The sequence below is a fragment of the Amblyomma maculatum genome, chromosome 1 (genome assembly GCF_055883805.1).
Source record: "Amblyomma maculatum isolate TAMU_Amacu chromosome 1, ASM5588380v1, whole genome shotgun sequence".
NCBI classification, from domain to species: domain Eukaryota; kingdom Metazoa; phylum Arthropoda; class Arachnida; order Ixodida; family Ixodidae; genus Amblyomma; species Amblyomma maculatum.
Window position 1 is genome coordinate 316,677,944 of NC_139344.1, and position 18,399 is coordinate 316,696,342.

Sequence of the window (18,399 nt, forward strand, 5' to 3'; positions counted from 1 at the left end):
CTCTCCTACACACGCCACTGCCCACGTCTTCGTCGTACGTAGCCTTATTCGGCTCCACCGATCGATCGTCCCAATAACAAACACGGAGGCACTCTACTGAGATAGTGCTCGTGACTGGGTGGGAATTTAACTACTTCTCAGGCGCTTGGTTGCTCAGTCTCGCCGCCGTGAATGAGGTGCCGGTCGGTGTGCGTCAACACTTCGGCCAGGCGTCAGGCTGAGTCCAGCCGATATAGCTCAGCGAGAAGCAACAGCGAAGAGGAAGCGTGATCGGGTCGAGGCAGACGAAGAGCTAAAAGCTGGCAGAGATAAGAAACGCCAGTTAGCCACACATAACGGAGCTTACGACCAGAAAACCAGGACAAATCTACGCATTTATTTTTTATTCCTGGGACAAATAAGTTGTTTTAAACTGGCGTTCATCTGCTGACGTTAGTAACTTCCTGAATGTAATGATGCAGTTGGGACAGTGTGATAATCATTGTTTCTAAATTTCTTTTTTCTATCATGAAATTCCTCAAGTTCTTATTCACGCTTTGTTTTTTTTTAAGTTGTAATTTTCATGGACGAAGCAAACGGTGTGAGCATGAATTCGGTACGCCAAGGAATCCGGCGAGAGCCCCTTAAAATCTTGAGGCATTTCCTCAGTGTCGTTGAGTCCATGGGGGCTAAGTCAGTGTTAAAGAGAGCCCGTGTAGAGGCACCAGCGGCCACACCTGAGACGGGGTCGGCTGGGCGCATGCGTGGTTTGCTTTCAATCTATACTTGGCATCCTGTGGACAACGCCGTGTTGCAGACATCAATATTTATGGGCTTATAGCCGCGCATTTCAGCCGCAGTTAATAATAACGGCGAGACAGGCCCAACCGAGCTCCTTCTCCAGGATCGTGCATTAACGGACGCACATACGTGCGCTCGCATACATGCAAGCACATCGGTATGCATTTAGCCGGTGTAAATTTGCGATGCGTCTTTATGCACGTTCCGGAAGAGTTTTCCTCCTAGGGCTTCGGCGCTCGCGAACCGTCGCATGCAGCCACACGTCCCTTTGTCGACAAGACACCAGCTTTCTATGTGTTTAGCCAGGAACGAGCATCACGGAGAGGATTGCGGAGGACGAACAATTCCGAGGTTTAGTACGCCGATTACGTTACTGTCAAGGAAACGCATTGAGTTCAGGCGTGTGGTGCTCAAAACACAGTGCCTATATATTGCTTCTTTGTTTATCCTTGTTTAGGCATTTTAACCACACTTAACGCAGAAATTACAGCACCGCTGCATAGAGAGCGTGAGAAACGCGCTCTTAAATTAGTTCGGAAGCGCCGCACCAAAGAGCCTAAAACAATCGACTGAGACAAAATCGTTCATGATTAAACTGCGTGAAAAAAGCACGGACAGAGACAGAAAGCACGTACACACACAGAGCGCAGTTTAATCATGAACGACAAACACCAACTAGCCCGCCAGAAAACCCTTCTTGAGACAAGATGTATGGAAGAAAAGCACGTTTCACGTATTCAGCCATCTCTTCTTCGACGAATTGTCTTGACGCGTTCCTCATTCGAAATATATTGACACATGCCACTGAAGACGAAGGAAAAAGACACCTGAGATAGGGGAAGAAGGCGAAAAATTTGCAGCTGTTCCCGCTGGTTCTTGCTTGGAAGGCTGTAGTAGTTCGTCGATCCCCGATTGCCTTTTCTGTGTAACGATACGTTACAATATTAACAGCCACCAGGTAAAGAAAGACCTAAATATGCGACAAAAGTAGCCCGGACAGCCTTGGTTACTGGCGCGAAAGTTTTAACGCACAGTTCTTAGGCGCCCCTTTCTGGATTGCGCGTATAGTAGTCGTCGGCAGCAGCGTTGTCGGCGTAACACGCCACCTGGATGGAAGGCTGGAATATATTAAGAGCGTTCCATTTGAAACGGGGCGGTGGCAGCTGCCACCATGATGACAGCCGTGGTAGGCAGCAGCCGTAGTGCGAAACGCCACCCGTTTCGACTTCTTAGGTGGTAGTGTTCAGAGATGGAAATTAAAAGACGCATTCACACTGGGAAGTCGCGAAGGTCGCGCGAGTTTCGTCAACCTGCTACAAGTGTCGATAAATACCGATTGTTCAGACTGGCGTGCTTGGTTTGGTTTATCGAGTTTAACATCCAAAGGGACTCAGTCTATGAGAGACGCCGTAGTGGAGGGCTCCGGAAATTTTCACCACCTGGGTTTCTTACATCGCACAGCACACGGGCGCCTAGCTTTTCGCCTCTATTGAAAAGCGGCCGCCGCGGAAGGGATTCGATCCTTTGGACAGAGTAGTTAACCGCACTAACCACGGCGGGGCAGACTGGCGAGTGGCTCGCCTCCTGACACCCCTATCTCCGAGCGAGATTTGAACGAAGAGCCGGATTTTACGCCTTTTAGGCCTCTTTCATCTGCCACCAAGCTTGACGTAGATCAATTTGGACTTTATTCAGACATGGGCCATTATTTTAGCAAGGAATATATCATGGTTGTGCAGAGATGTTTAAAAGGTCTACTTCAACGAAGATGGAAGCGGCGGTGGCGAGCCCTTGTTCGCGACCTCCCGAAGTTGCATGTCGTGAAATCGTATCATGCCCACGCGCATGACGAAGAGTACGATTACAAACGCAAGCGATTAAGCTTCACTCTCACAGTGATCTCCGACATGTATGCCCAACTGCGTGCGCAGCAAGTCGTACACACGGCAGCATAAACTCTTAAAATTTGCCGCCATAGTAATAGCTTGGAAGTGGAAAAACGTCCTGCAGCACCGCGGATTGGCTGAAAAGTTCTGCGAATTGAAGTCTCGTCGCGAGAAATGTGCCAGTGAGCGATACTCAGGCGAGTCGCTGGAGACTTGTTTGGGTCTCGCCCTCCGTGACAAATCGCCCCACCATGTCGAATAGAGTCGCGCGCCCTTTGCTACTCGCCAGTGTTAAAGATGGCTCTGTCAGGCCAACAGGTGCCATGCCGACGCAACCGCCGTGTTTCTAGACCTCACCTCGAATAGCGCCCGGCCGACGCGGGTTCTCTTCTCTCCTAAACGATCCTACTTCATTGTGGCTGCCGGCGCACAGCGCAGACCCACCGTAGCGCCCACTTTAAATGTCCGCCTTTCCCTTTACCGTGTGGGCGAGTCGGTGACGCAACCTGGAGAGGTCCGGCGCAAAGGAAGCAGGGACGACAAGACACAACGAAAAGACACTGCGCTAGTCCTGTTTTCGTTGTGTCTTGTAATCCTTATTTTCGTTTCGCTGCATCTCTCTCTCATTCTCGCCCTCTTGTTCGACTCTCATTCCTGCGCCCTCGCCATATCCTTGTTTGCTTTCACGGTAGTGCACCTTTCGGCTTCTAGCGGCTCCACCCTCAGGTTGCTCATGCTTCAGCCCTCGTCCCGACCTCCCCACCCTTCCACCGCCTCCCTTTGCGCTCCGCTCTTGCCATATCCCCTAAATCTCCTAGTCACCGTTCTTGCTCACCCTCTATTCCTCTTCACCATGTGCATAGAAGGAATTTCCATCTCTACTATGGCGCCTGCTGGTCGCTGCACGTTTCTTCTGCTACAACCCCGACGACGCGAATTCAAATAGGAATAGCTTAAAGCTACGCTTTAAAAATTGCGGGAAAGCTGCGTAAGTAACTACGTCCCTCTTATAATGGTGGAACGGTCAAGCGTTTTCTTTTCTACCGCAATGAGGATAGCTACCCTCCTTACTTCGCAGCCGCATCTCTTTCCCCGGTCTTTCATCATCGCCTTCCTGTGGTGCATTTATACGCTTTCGTCATAACCTTCTGCTTTTCTTGTAGTTACCCGTCGGCTCCTTCTCGAAGCATCCCTTTCAAGCATCCCCCTTCGGTCCTCGTTATAACCCTCCGCCGTCCATGGCAGCCATCCTTCGGTGTCCTCCTGAGACAGTCACCTTACGGTTGCTCATTTCTCTGCCCTCGCCTTAACGCTGTAGGTACTAGGTAACCTGTTGCCCCCATCTCATTTCTCTCTCCCCTTAATTTTTTGGGGCGTATTATGCATGTCTAAAAAACGAAGTGCAGTTGTGCGTTTGCACATCGTTAGCCCTTGAGCGACTCTTTTTTTTTTTTTTTTTTTGCATGTAGCCGCCTCAACCTTACGGTGCTTTTCATTATTAGCATTATTATAAGGAGCCAGCACCAGGCGGCGTCGGCAAGCGTCGGCACAAAAGAAAAGAGGTCAAATTTCTTTTCCTTCTTCCTACAGCCACAACAACAAAGAGGTGAAGAAGACGAGGCACGTATGAGGCACGTGCTGGATGGTCAATGCCTTGTGTGGGTATGTGCCATCAGTTTAGAGGAGAACAATAACAAAAACAGAGGCGCGTGTACAAGAGAAAGGTGGAGCAGCACTGCTGGAAGATAGGCGGCAGACACGGGGCTTCGGCATATCGTGTCATACCAGGCCTACGAAGAGGCGATCCCTCCTACCCCGGATGATCAGACCTGGGCCTGTCTACTGACTCCAGCCCTGTTGCTGCGCCGAGTGACCAGAGACTTGGGCTTCGCCTACTCCAGTCGTGTTCGTGAACTCGGGCGCAGAGCCCGCACGCGCGTTCGGCGCCGTGCCGAGTTCGCTTCTTCGGGTGCACCCGAATACCTGGCGCACCTGCTACTTGCCGGAACCAGAAGCCTCTCTCCTTCGCCGGGTACCTTCAGGTTGCCTAGCCGCTGGTGGCCTGACCAAGGCGCACCTGTGTACTTCAGCGCTCTCACCTTCCTGGCCCACCCGGCCGACATCGTAAGGGGAAACCACGTACGGGTTTCCACCTGAACGCTGAGGCGTCGCCCGGCTAATAAGGCAGTCGGACGCATTTAAGACGGAGCCCGACGCGGTCCCGGTGATCTTGTGCCCGGTGACTTCCGATAATCTGTGTTTTGTCTTTGTCTTATTCAGTAGTCTTCCTCGTCATGTCATATGTATGTGGATAAAAATACGTGTTCTAGTTTGGCCGGTCTGGTGTCATGAAATCGGCGCACATTTTTATCAAGCCGGCGCGGTGCGAGGCCCGCGTGTCGCTGCATGAAAACTTCCACAAAGTTCGAGGAAAAAACCTCCTTCCCCGCGCGAGAGACGCGTAGTTGTGTACGCGTCGCCGTCTCCCTCTTTCTCATCACCCGGCGATGACGGGGACTAATCAGATTGGAATAGGCCAGAGATCTCGAGAAATTTCTACGGGTCCTAGCCAATGACGAAGCGCGGCTCGACGGGAGGAAAAGGGAGCGCTTTAACCAGCGAAGCCAAGTGTGTGTGCACGCTGGCTTTAGCGCGCCTTAACAGACAGACGCGGCGCGCCCTATTTATGGAGGCCGCGCTGTTTATGTAGTCAGTCAGTCAGTCAGTCAGTCAGTCAGTCAGTCAGTCAGTCAGTCAGTCAGTGGTTGCGGCGTGTTCGTAAGTGCGACAACTAGACTCCCGGGGATCATCCGCTGCTGGCAAGCCGACGGACCTGCGATGGAGCGGCGCTCGTCTTGCATGGCGGCCACATCGTGACTCTCGAGGCATCGAACTGCAACAGTGCCCGGTGAACAATTTGGTGTTTGTTTATGTGACTCTCTCGTGTTGGATTTGTGTTGTAAAGCCTCTGCGTTATTGTATACCTCTGTAGTTGCATGCTTAGCGTTGTTTTTGTGAACCTCTCGAGTCTCTTCTGTGCATTTCAAGTGTTCTTGTGTATTCCTCTGTATATATCGTCTCTTGCTGTGTATAAAGTGTGTTTTGTTTGTTACTTCTGACTCCGAACCTTACTCTGGCTTGAGTCGGCGACAGCTGGGCACCAAACGGCCACCCCCTTCTGTCACTACAAGGTAGTTGAATTCCGGCTGAGTTTGCCACGCAGGTCGAGGGCATCTCCTTATCGACCGGAACAGTTACCCCCACTCAGTCTGGGAGTGTGCGCACCGTGAAGGGCGCATCGTTAATAATCCTCCATAATTATTAACGGGTGACATCTGGTCGTGCTTTTTTATTGTCCTTTCGAAGCAGTCCTTCGGTGGTGACTGCTCATTAAAGAACTTCCTCGCAACTGTGCAGTCATGATGCGATTTGTCGACTATTATTAGGCCGAGAAAAAGCTTTTCTTTTATGACATGCTATAACACGAGAAGGCACACAAACGATTATGAAGCACTCAGAATAAAAAAGATGAGAAAGAAAAACGCATTCTCACGCTAGTGTACGCGATTCCAAACCAAGCGTTCAACCCTTGGATGCATTTCGCTGCAGAATGAAGTGAATTTCCTCTATAGTGAGGCAGGGTGGTGCAGATCAGGCCGTTTAGCGTCGTTAAATGCAAACACTCTGAAAGACAACTTTTTGACTTGACTTATTTACAAGGCGAGGTGGGCGGTAGAGCTATAATCAACATCCGAACAAAAGAAAAAACTTAGCTGGGGCTTAGCTTTAGTTAAGCCCGGTAGGTTGCGAAATCAATAATCGCATGGCTACGCTATAGTTCAGATCGTAGTGTAGCCAATTGTGGTGTACCATGTTGACCATACGATTAACACAGGACACACATTGGCGATTACTGTTTCTTGACTGCTGAGTGAACACGTCGACAAACAGTCCTCACTGTTCAAAGCCTCCATTACATTACATTCGGAGTCGTCACTGGTTGAGGACGATTGAAGGGCGACGCGCTCGTCTAGCTGCATCTTGAGCGCGCCGTCGAGCGAGACGCTGTTCCCGTTCTTCATCTGTCTCTGTAGCCCGCTGTCGTTTCCTAGCTTCATCCAGACGGCGTGACTTTTCTATTCTGTTTATTGGGATGCATAGCGAGTGCCTCAGCGTAGCAAGCGCGAGCATTTGTATACACATCGTTTTCCTCCTCCTCCTCTCAACTGCGAGAGAAGAGGTGACAGCAGCGCCTCCACTCGGTAGCTGCGCGGCTCCAGCTGCAGCGCGCGTGCCTACCGACAGCCGCCACCCGACGACTCGACTTTGTAGCCCATCATCTTGCAGCTGGTATGACCTCACAGCCATCTGGGGTCATTAAAGGTCAAACGTGCCTACCGACCGTGGTTACGCAAAGGGCTGAAAATGGGAGTAGTATTGAATAAAAAAACATATCGGGTGAGTTTTCTGCTGTTTACAAATTTTTATTTAAATTTATAAGAGAAACCTAGGTTCAGTTTAATTGCGCAGGTGGCTATTACAGCAAAGCAGATATTATCTATATTACAGAGCTGAGCGATGACACCTGTATTGCTATTTTAGGTCTCGAAGGGGCAGACATATATTGCCATCAGTCTGAAAGGTAAATTTTGTTTTCAAATTTTCTCAAGCCACATTGTGGCTAGAAATATCGAACTTCCGACATTGCAAACGAAAGCGTTCACTGGTGACACGTCATTTGTCAGCCCGAACCCTGCATATAGTGAGGCGGAAATAGACGCCACAGCACTTCGCGTCTCCTTAGTACCATTACGTGTGTTCCACAGTGTCAAACAGACCCTGTTCTGAACGAGCCCGACTAAACGCGGCAGCCCAAATGCCTGGTACCCGCTTTCCTCAAATGGGGAGAATCCTAGGAAAGAGGCTCGGCCATCGATCGGCCATGCACGTGGCGTGCCGGAAGGGAGCGCGCCACCTGCGGTTTATGCGCTTTAATAAAGCAGCGCGCAGTCTTCGCCCTCCGCGCCCGCGTGCCCTGGGCCGGCTTATCCGGTTCCTGCAGGCGGCCAAGAGAGTTCCTCTCTTCGCCCTCTGCATTCCTACGTTCGCACTCCGAACAAGAGAAACAGCAATGCGAAGGAGACCTTCTTTTTTCTTCGACACGTAGCTGACGGTTAAAAGAAAGGGCAAAGCATTCGCATGAAAAGAATATTTCGAGGGCAGAGCGGGCTCTATGAAATTAGAAACGACTCGAAAGAGAAAATGTCGGGATAGAATGAAGGCTATCATTATACAGCACCAGTCCCTCCCTCCCTCCCTCCCTCCCTCCCTCCCTCCCTCCCTCCCTCCCTCCCTCCCTCCCTCCCTCCCTCCCTCCCTCACTCACTCACTCACTCACTCACTCACTCACTCACTCACTCACTCACTCACTCACTCACTCACTCACTCACTCACTCACTCACTCACTCACTCACTCACTCACTCACTCACTCACTCACTCACTCACTCACTCACTCACTCACTCACTCACTCACTCACTCGGGGATGTTCATAAGGCATTGGTTACTTCAGTGTTCCTGAAACAGTTTTCTCCTCGGGCAGAAAAAAAAAAAAAGAGTAGTTTTGCCGCGCCCACCCAAGGCCGAGAAGGGGTGCCCCAAAAAACTAACATCTTTCCTCAGTGAGGTTAGATATCGATATAGGCTGTTTTCTATACCTCCCACGTATATCTCGACGATGTCCTCAAACAAAAGAAGTCAATATTTGTGGGCGCCTGCATCAAATGCGCCCCTTACACAGCTAACGCTGCAATCTATGGTCTTCAATGGGAACCCGCTTTACGGGTAACTTACCAGAGGAGCACTCAGCCATTCGATGGTATCCTTGCAAAATTAATTTTCCCGTTGGCCTCTATGAAAGCTCTATTAAAACGTTCGAAATGAAATGGTAACGATTGCACTTAGGAATATATTTTATACAGTTGGATAATCCATGTGTAGCACGGGCTTACCTGCAAGATCATTTTTTATGAGTGAGACTTGTCGGAAAGCTTTGCTTACAGTGCGCATCGGTCGTATGTAAAGCTCTCGAAAGACGGGTTCACAAAAAATAAAAATAAATAAAAGACGATGTCGGGTCTCATCCGCCAGGTTCAGGGACAATGTTTGCTTCCAGGTGCTGCCGCATGGACGTACAAGAAAGACGGACACTCACACACGCTTTACATCAAGCTGACTTGTCGCTGCTGTAGTCCCATTTATTTTTTTTTCTTTAATGCAGTTTTTTCGAGCGCACACAAGTCTGACGTGCTTTGTGCATGTAATTTGGTAAAGAAGGCATCCTTCGTTTGATTTCTCCGCGCTCTTGCCAAGAACCGCTCTTGAGCAATCACGCATACGGCGAGAAACAAGCTTAGGAAAAAAAAAAGCAAAGCCTAACACCATCACACTAGCCCCTAAGTTACGCATACAATCTCCACATTCTTTCAGAAAGCGCGCGGACATGCATCAGGCTTTTTCTAACATAACCTTCGAACATGCCTGCTGTTCCGTGACAAGGTACTCTGAAGAAAGAAGGTGCATAATGAACGAATATTACGGAAGAAAATAACTGGAGGCAGCAGCGCTTTTCATTTTGTGATTCATCTGACTTTATGGTTATATTGCATAAGGGGGAACGTTTATTTTTATTTCGTTTATTTGTCGTAACGTAATTTTTGTTCTTTTTATTTTGTCGTTATTTGTAGTCAAAGACAGCAAAGAAAAAAATCCTAAAATAGAGAGGTAGTGATACACCAGAAACACAAGCAGCATTTATAAGAAGACTAATTTTATCGCAGGGCCGTCCTCTTGTTTTTTATATGTTAGAAATAACTTTCTGAGCGCTATTTCCATACACCGGGTCTATGTTGGCGGCCTTAAATACCAACGGTGCGCACTTCACAGTGCTTTGAGGCTTGGCCCAAAAACGCGTACACGGCGCGCTCTACCCTGATCGTGACGACCGCAGTGCTCAAACACTGTACGCCCCAGTGGTCTTGAGCAGGACCCGCTGTTGACACTTGGGCTAGGCAAACACAGCCGAGCGCGGCCGACCAGAGCGGAGAAACGGGCACCAGTGCGACCGTGCAGAGTTCGACTTAATCCGGAAAGAATTACGCAGCGGTGTCTTGCCCACTGTCGGTAGCGTAATCGGCGTTATCCCTCCTTTCGTGGCAATTGTAAAATTGCTACGCTGCTCCAAACGCTTGTAAACACGCCCGGACTGGCAACCGTCAAACAGCAGCGCTTTCATTCGCCGCATACAATGTTGTCGTCTTAAGCCCCAATTACGATAGCCCCAATCAATCTGACGGAAGATACATGTGGAGAAAAAAAAGTTCCACCCCCTTTAAAAATCAGAACTGTAAAACACAATCGAAGATTAGAAAAAAAGAATATCTGGAAAGGACAGAAAAACAGGTAAAATAGATGCGGAAAATCATCATCATCATCATCATCATCATCATCATCATCATCATCATCATCATCATCATCAGCCTGATTATACCCACTGCAGGGCGAAGGCCTCTCCCATATTTCTCCACTTAACCCGGTTCTGTGCTAGCTGCATCCACTTGACCCCTGCGAACTTCTTAATCTCATCCGCCCACCTAACTTTCTGCCGCCCCCTGCTACGCTTTCCTTCCCTTGGAATCCAGTTTGTTACCCTCAGCGACCATCGGTTATCCTCGCTTCGCACTACATGTCCTGCCCATGTCCATTTCTTCTTCTTAATTTCTAATAGAATGTCGGTGACTTGAATTATTTCTCTGACCCACTCTGCACGCTTTCTATCTCTTAATGTTACCCCTACCATTTTTCGTTCCATAGCCCTCTGGGTTGTCCTCAACTTAATTAGAACTCTCTTGGTTAGCCTCCACGTTTCAGCCCCATAGGTGAGTACAGGCAAGATGCAACTGTTGTATACTTTCCTCTTGAGCGATACCGGTAAGCTGCTAGTCATAGTCTGCGAGTGCTTGCCAAATGCGCACCATCCCAATCTTATTCTTCTTGTTATTTCCTTTTCATGGTCCGGATCTGCGGTTACTACCTGTCCTAAGTAGACATATTCGCCTACTACTTCCAGTATTTCGCTACCTAATGTAAACTGCTGTTCCTTCCCGAGGCTGTTGAACATTACCTTAGTCTTCTGCATATTGATTTTCAAGCCTACCTGTCTACTTTTTCTGTCTAGGTCATCAATCATTATTTGCAGTTGATCCCCCGAGTTGCTTAGCAAGGCAATGTCATCAGCAAATCGTAGATTACTGAGGTATTCTCCATCTATCCTTATCCCTAACTGCTCCCATTCCAAGTCTCTGAATACTTCCTCTAAACAAGCTGTGAATAGTACTGGGGAGATTGTGTCTCCTTGCCTAACACCTTTCTTTATGGGAATTTTGTTACTTTCTTTATGCAGAACTATGGTTGCTGTGCAGCCACTATATATATCTTCCAGCACTTTAACGTACGGTTCGTCTACCCCCTGATTTCGCAATGCCTGCATCACTGCCGAGGTTTCAACTGAGTCAAATGCTTTCAACTGAGTCAAGATGCGGAAAATAAAGCGAGTCTATTAAAAACTACTTTCATGGGGCCAACTTCGACAAAAAAGAAATGGCCAAAGGAATAACATAATGAGAAAGGAGAGGATAGCAGTGATGACGTGAATAAGCTTGGAGACGCATATGAAGTCTGGCATTCGATATACAATGAAGCGCAGTCGAATGACATTGACTCGAAATCAGGCAAGTCTTTTTCTCAAAACAAACAAACAAATATAAGAAAGTTCTTTTCTCAAAGTGTGACATATATAATCAGGGTCCACCTATGTGCATTTCATCACACCGCACAAAATGTTTCGATTGAGTGCCTAGACTAACTCGTGGACATAATAGAGGAACGTGTCTGTTGAAAGGCGGCGCAGCACCCGTGACCGGGATTGAAAAAAGTGAGGATAAATTGGCCTTGTACCCACTCGCACCCCGTCGAGCAGTCCGAGACATGCGGGAGTCCAAGCAAGGAGAGGGGGGGTGGGGGGGGGGGGAGGGTGGAAACACATTTTTTTCATATGGGGTACAGAAAGAAAAAAAAAAGCGGAAAAATTTACAGGAAAACAAAGTGAAGTGGAAGCAAGGCGGGCGCTATTCGGTTTATGCCCCATACGGGCAGAGACGCGCGCTACTATATAGTGAAAGGTTCGTGTGCGGGAGGAGCGACCATAATTCGACATTCGCCACACGCGCGGCTGGCCTAACAGCGACGCTCGTAATCCCGCGGGACGCTGAGGCCGCGCTGCCATCTTCCCAGTAAGGCGGGTGGCCTGTGTTGCGTTCCTGTTCCCTTATTCCGAACGCTAGGCGGGTTTTGTGGCCCCGCATGCACGGAGACGCGCACCACTCACGGCACCTACCGAGCCTGGCGCAGTTGCAACACCGGCCGAGCTCGCGAAAAATACGCACTTTCGGAACGGTGGGCGAAATGCTGCGGCTACACCGACTGCGAGCCTCAGAGCGCATTTGTGACAGCTGGCGCGACACGTGTGAGGACGCGTGTTTTTCAAAGCGATGTAGTGCGCGTTATGACCAGCCGTCGCCCCAACGTCGTCTCGCGTTTGCGTTGTAGATTATGATAAGAGCAGTCGCCGCTTTCGATTAACATTTCCACATAAAATGAATATCCTCCGAGAACAATCGCTAATTTTTGTTTGAAAAGAAGAAAAAAAAAACGCGGAAATAATTACAGCGGAAATAAGTAGAGGTGAATGGGAAAGAAGATACGAAAAGCAGGGAGCTTAGCCAGGCCAGCATAACTCTCATTTCTACTGAATGCATGTGTGGCTAATCCCCCTCGTGCCATTATCTGTGGCCACAACAACTTAGCCAGGCCCGGCTGGCTACTCTTACAATGGGAGTTGGAAGGGCGAAGAAGTTTGATTTTAGGTCGCTCAGTGAAGAATATTCATGTAGGATAGCTTCTTAGGGGAAAGAAAGAAGGCATAAAAATGGAAGAATGAAGGTATGGAGGGCAAACGTAAATAGCTTATTTGAGCTGCCGAAGCCAGAATGGGGGTGCATGGATATGGGTAGTTTTGAACAATTTTCTGGTACCAGCAAGTACGTGTGACATGGATGTTTTAAAATATTACGCCGCCTTTACTACAAATTACGTGCAACTGCGATCTGTAGACGTTTGTACATCATGTTTCTCGTAAATATTTACAGAATGCCAGTGTGTGGGGTGCGCGCCTCGTTGTTCAGTTCGAGGAGTGGCTTATATTAGAATGTAGGCCACTAGGCTTGCAGATCATACCGTTCCTGCAAGAAGTTGTTGGCGCAAGTAAAAAGAAAGACTAAGAATTAAAACTTCAACGTACATCTTTTCATGCATAGCTTGGCGGTCTGCGGTCCACACCACTGCTGAAGCGGGCATAAACACATTCAAAATGGCGGCCACTGCATCCGTCTATGAATAGAGATAAGGCACGGAATTGTTGAATAAATAAAGCAGTTGTACCGGGTGTTCAAATTATTAGGATATAGCATAAGACTAGTCGTGACTCAAAATCATGAAGCGGTCGACAGGGTCATGCCGTCGGAGCGTGTCACCTCGCGTGAGAATCGAAAACATCCCATTATGCCATGATAAACGCGTCAAATAAAACAGAATAAAACATGACAATTAATGTAATATAAAGCGGGCCGCGAGTATCTAATGATTCAACTTAATCGGTTTCGCTTAACAAAAAAGTTTAGGTATCTGGCAGGATTTCTACCCACGAATTCTGATTTGCAATTCAGACACGCTATCGACTAGGTCGCGCAAGGCAAGCTTAAAGAGAGTGGGAAGAAGCAGGATTTCAATGCATGTCGTGTTGTTGTTTTTAAGTAAAATGGTATCTTGCGGGTATATGCTAATACCTATGTGTGTTATTAAAGAGGACCACAGACATGTACCGCGTCAATACCCTTAATGTTGAGCTTAATAGTTGTAAATTTTCAACACATATTTGTATTTTCAAAGCCTTGAAAAATACTTCAGCGAAGACTGTGCATGTCGATTGTTCAATAGGGCATACAAAGTTTACGAGACAGAGTATAAAAGAAAGACAGTTAATCAACTATATTAGGTATTTAATTTTCTTATCTTTGATTCTAGGGTAGTTTACTAAATTTCGATCTTCGAGGCTGTAAAAGCCAAAGATGAGCCCAGGTCTTATAGCTCCATGTTCAGCAGTGTTGTTTGCGGAATTCGACGTTAAACACGGTTTTTGAAGCTTTTCAAGTTGGTATTGATACCCAACAGGTTTTTAATTTAGCCCACTTGAATGAAGTACAGATGCAGTTTACGCCCTTTATGACGTAAAACAGGTGTACGAGATTCCTGTGACCATATCTTGCGCAGAGCAGTCATATTCGCCTATGTGCCCTACTACAAAGAGTGCCTGCATTACAAAAAACCTACATTGCATGTTCGATATTTCAAACCACTGCGACAACACTGACGTTTTACGAACTGGACATGCCTTCAATACTGAAGACCTTCATTTTCACTACGTATTCGTTTGCTACAAACTCAACAAGTTTTATGCTGATCAGTTAGTTGGCTTAATTATCGATATTTAATTACTTATTGGAGTCTACTGTGAAAGTAATGTCAGCCTTGTACAATTCACACGAAGGCACTGCACCGGCATGTCTTTCATCGCTCTTAAAGAAAAAAATCGGTACTGAATGATTTGAGGTACCCTGTGCATTGAGGAACTAATATGCCATCGCTGAAAGTAGGGAGTAAAAGGTGGCTTGAAATGCAACCTCGTTCAAAACCTGTAACGAGATCAAAATAAACGTTGAAACGATTGCGCCCGCGCAGATGGGTACAATTGTGCATGCAAAAGCGTTCTTTGTGCGCGCTCCAAAGCGGGCTTTTCCGCAAGTAGATAGTTAACGTTAGAAAGCCAACTTTACAAACAAAGCGAAATTTCAGTTTTGATGAAAACACCTCAAATAGAGGCCAACAAACCTCGAAAACTAAAACGTTGGCTGTGGTTTAGTTCTGGTTAACCCAAGATGAATTGCGAAAGCAACGGCCGCATGGCTACGCTTGGGGCTGTAGCTTGTGGGTAAGCGTTTGGTTTAGCTCTGTTATATAGACAAGACAAACTGTTCAGGTAACAACTAAGCTTTCATTCTTTATATCAATGACGGCGCTGCGATGACCAATGAAGTTCTGAGACAGTTTACACTCTGCATACGATGTGCTCTCTATCTGCCGAGGCTAAACTGCTTCGGCAATGTGTGGTGGTTTGAGGTTGGTGCTGGCTCAACTCGAGTAGAAACCGCTCCTCTGCATCTTGAAAGAAGGCGGAGTTCTTGCCTTTAATAAAGTCCCTCGTCACGACAACCAACTTCTTTTCAGTTCGGCTAGGCATTCCAGTGGTCAGAACGTCCAACGCAGTTTTAACGTTGGCCTGGGGAGATATATACACACCGGTTACTACGACCCCCGTCTCGCACAGTTTTACACAGTGACTGCAACGGCGTCGACGGCGGCGCCATCTGTTGGAACGCGTTCCGTTGAACCATCGTTCCGATTAACGCATCAAAGCTCACGAGCGCAGTGGTAAAGGCGTTTATTGTATCTAAATATGGGGGAAATTTAAGCTCCGCGTATAAGGATAGGACGCAATAGCATAGGCTACAAGCCCACACATAAAGCGCCGCCTTAACCAAGCCGTATGTACGTGCCTTAGTGGCCTATAGAGGTAACGTGAATACCAGGTTCCTGGCAGGCTGATTCTGACATAAACATACCATGTGAGACGAGAGATCCAAGTTGGCAGCTCCTGCCACGGCTTCGTTGCTCCTGCCAGTTGTGATTTCGGCATACGAGCATACGCGACGAGGCAAGATGGCTGGCGTAGTGCTGCTTTCGGAACAAAAAAAGAAATCAAGCACATATTCTGCATAGTAAATACTAAACATTTATTGCACTTTGCACTTAACAGCAAAACTGCACTATGCTGTACATACGTTCAGATAATGCGAACGGATGGGGTCTTCAGGCTGTCTACCAACGCTTTTTCCATAGTGCTCGCGTGTGCGCGACACACACACACACACACACACACACACACACACACACACACACACACACACACACACACACACACACACACACACACACACACACACACACACACACACACACACACACACACACACACACACACACACACACACACACACACACACACACACACACACACACACACACACACACACACACACACACACACACACACACACACACACACACACACACACACACACACACACACACACACACACACACACACACACACACACACACACACACACACACACACACACACACACACACACACACACACACACACACACACACACACACACACACACACACACACACACACACACACACACACACACACACACACACACACACACACACACACACACACACACACACACACACACACACACACACGCACGCACGCACGCACGCATGTACGCACGCACGCACGCGCGCGCGTATTATGTATAGTGGAGTTCTTCTACAGGACCGAAACTTATTTTCAGAACTAAAGCTGACTTCCCTTAGATCCATATTAGCCGTGAGCCTTCCTTCTCTTCGCGGTCAGTGTGGGAGGACGCCGCGTTATCACTTTCTGGCATAAAGAAGAAAGCTCGGGTACCAATGTCTGCCTTGCAACAAATGACGCTGGAGCACCTTCATTTTAAGCACAATCACAGAATACATGTGTACACGGATGGCTCAGTTACGTCAGCCAGCTCCGCGGGGTCAGTGGTAGTATTGGCAAGGTCCGTCCTGATAAAGCTAACGACTACACATCTCAGCTCTTCGACTGGTGCGGAACTAGCTGCCCTACGGACTGCAGTCGAATACATCAGCCAGGAACTCCCCAAAAATGGTCAGTTTTCACTAACTCCAAAGCAGCGCTTCAAGGCATGCAAGCGGCACCACGCCGCGGTTCAAATGAACAACTCATCGCAGAGATCCGCACGCTGCACCACGCTGCAATATCCAAAGGCCACGACATCATCTACCAGTGGTTGCCAGGACACTGTGGCATTTCAGGAAATAATCAGGCGGACGACGCTGCCCTTTCTCCCCACAACGACAAACTTCCAGTCCAAATTCCGTTAACGAGAGCCGACGCAGCGAGCCGGCTTCGCTGTTTAGCTGTGGAGCTGACACATTCAGCGTGGAACACCGGGGAGTTCTCCAACCGTCGCCTCAAGGCATTGGACCCCGGACTGCGCCTGCGTATTCCCCACCACACAACACGTCCTGAAACAACGTTACCGTGCCGCCTATGGCTTGGCGCTCCTTTCGCAAACAAATACGCCTTCATGATCGGGATGGCTGACAGCCCTGCTAGTGAACGATGTGGCGTTGACGAAAAGATTGTGCATCTCCTTTGTGATTGCACTGTTTTTGCAACTGAACGACATACGCTGCGTACTGCATTGGATCGTCTGGACGCTCACCCCTTAACGGAAGGAAAGATCTTGGGACCATGGCCACAAAAGCGTCTGCGCTCAAAGCCTACAAGGCAATTCTTCGCTTTTTAAGAGAGACTAGCCTGATTAACAGACTGTGCCTTTCTCACCTCCTCTCCTCTTCTACCCTCCCCCTTTAATCCCCCTTCCCCAGTGCAGGGTAGCCAACCGGGATTATTTCTGGTTCCCACCCCTGCCTTCCGCCCTCCTTTTCTCCTCCTCCTCGTAACCCGAGATGGCAGGAGATTTATCTCGCATAATCGGCAGCCTCTCCCAATTGCTTCCGTTATGGTTCTGGTCTTTCTTTGGCCGGTGTGTCTCAACGGTTCCTCGCCTGGTTTAAATTCAGCGTTACCGAGGGCAGCTGGCATTATGCAGTTCGACGACCTTCGTGCACGTTTGCTGCTTTCAGTGTTGTCGAGCTGTGCAGTTGTTTGTGGATGCATATCAGCACTACATTGATTCCATTGGTACTCAGCTGCAGTCCAGACTAAGTGAAAATATTGGGCTTTGCGGCTGGCAGCCACTCAGTATAGGAAGAGGCAGGATAGCTTAATTAAACGCCAATAAAGTTGTGCTTTATTAACTCTCTTGTTTTGATTTTAGGAGCGCGGTGTACTTACAGATTTGCGTCTTGTCTTCCAAATAGTCTTGAAAAGAGATATCCTCAATAATTTATTAGCTGATGTTATGAGGCGAAAAAGAGGTCACCCGGTGCGTGGCGTTGAAAAGTACACGACAACTGTGAGTGCGTCGCACGTAATACGTTCCGTCCTGCACTTCGAATTAGAGTGGGAGGGAATTTTGGATAGAAGCGGACTAAAGCTGTAGGCACCTCTCGGACGACTAAACTTATAAAAGACATCACGACTATAAACGTGCTTTACGACCGCTAATGCAATAAACAGTGTGCAGGAGGTTGGCAAATAAAACTAAAACTGCACAATCATGAAATAAGTTGAGAATATTGAATTTCAGTGAGACGTTCTTGTCGCGAAAGGCTGTCAAGGCCATAATTATTTAGAGCCTGGTTCCGACAGTGTGTGAAACAATGAGGTTCTCATAAAAAGTTGGCCAATGAAACTGCGTTAGTGGTGGTTTCAGCCCTTCAAAACTTGTGAAATAAAG

General features: G+C 48.1%; 1 protein-coding gene across 1 annotated transcript in view; it reads right to left on the reverse strand.

Annotated features, from left to right (window-relative positions):
* The window catches only part of LOC146207197 (metabotropic glutamate receptor 5-like), a 386,410-nt gene that overhangs the window by 156,559 nt on the left and 211,452 nt on the right, over window positions 1-18,399 (reverse strand). The gene's annotated exons all lie outside the window — the stretch shown is intronic.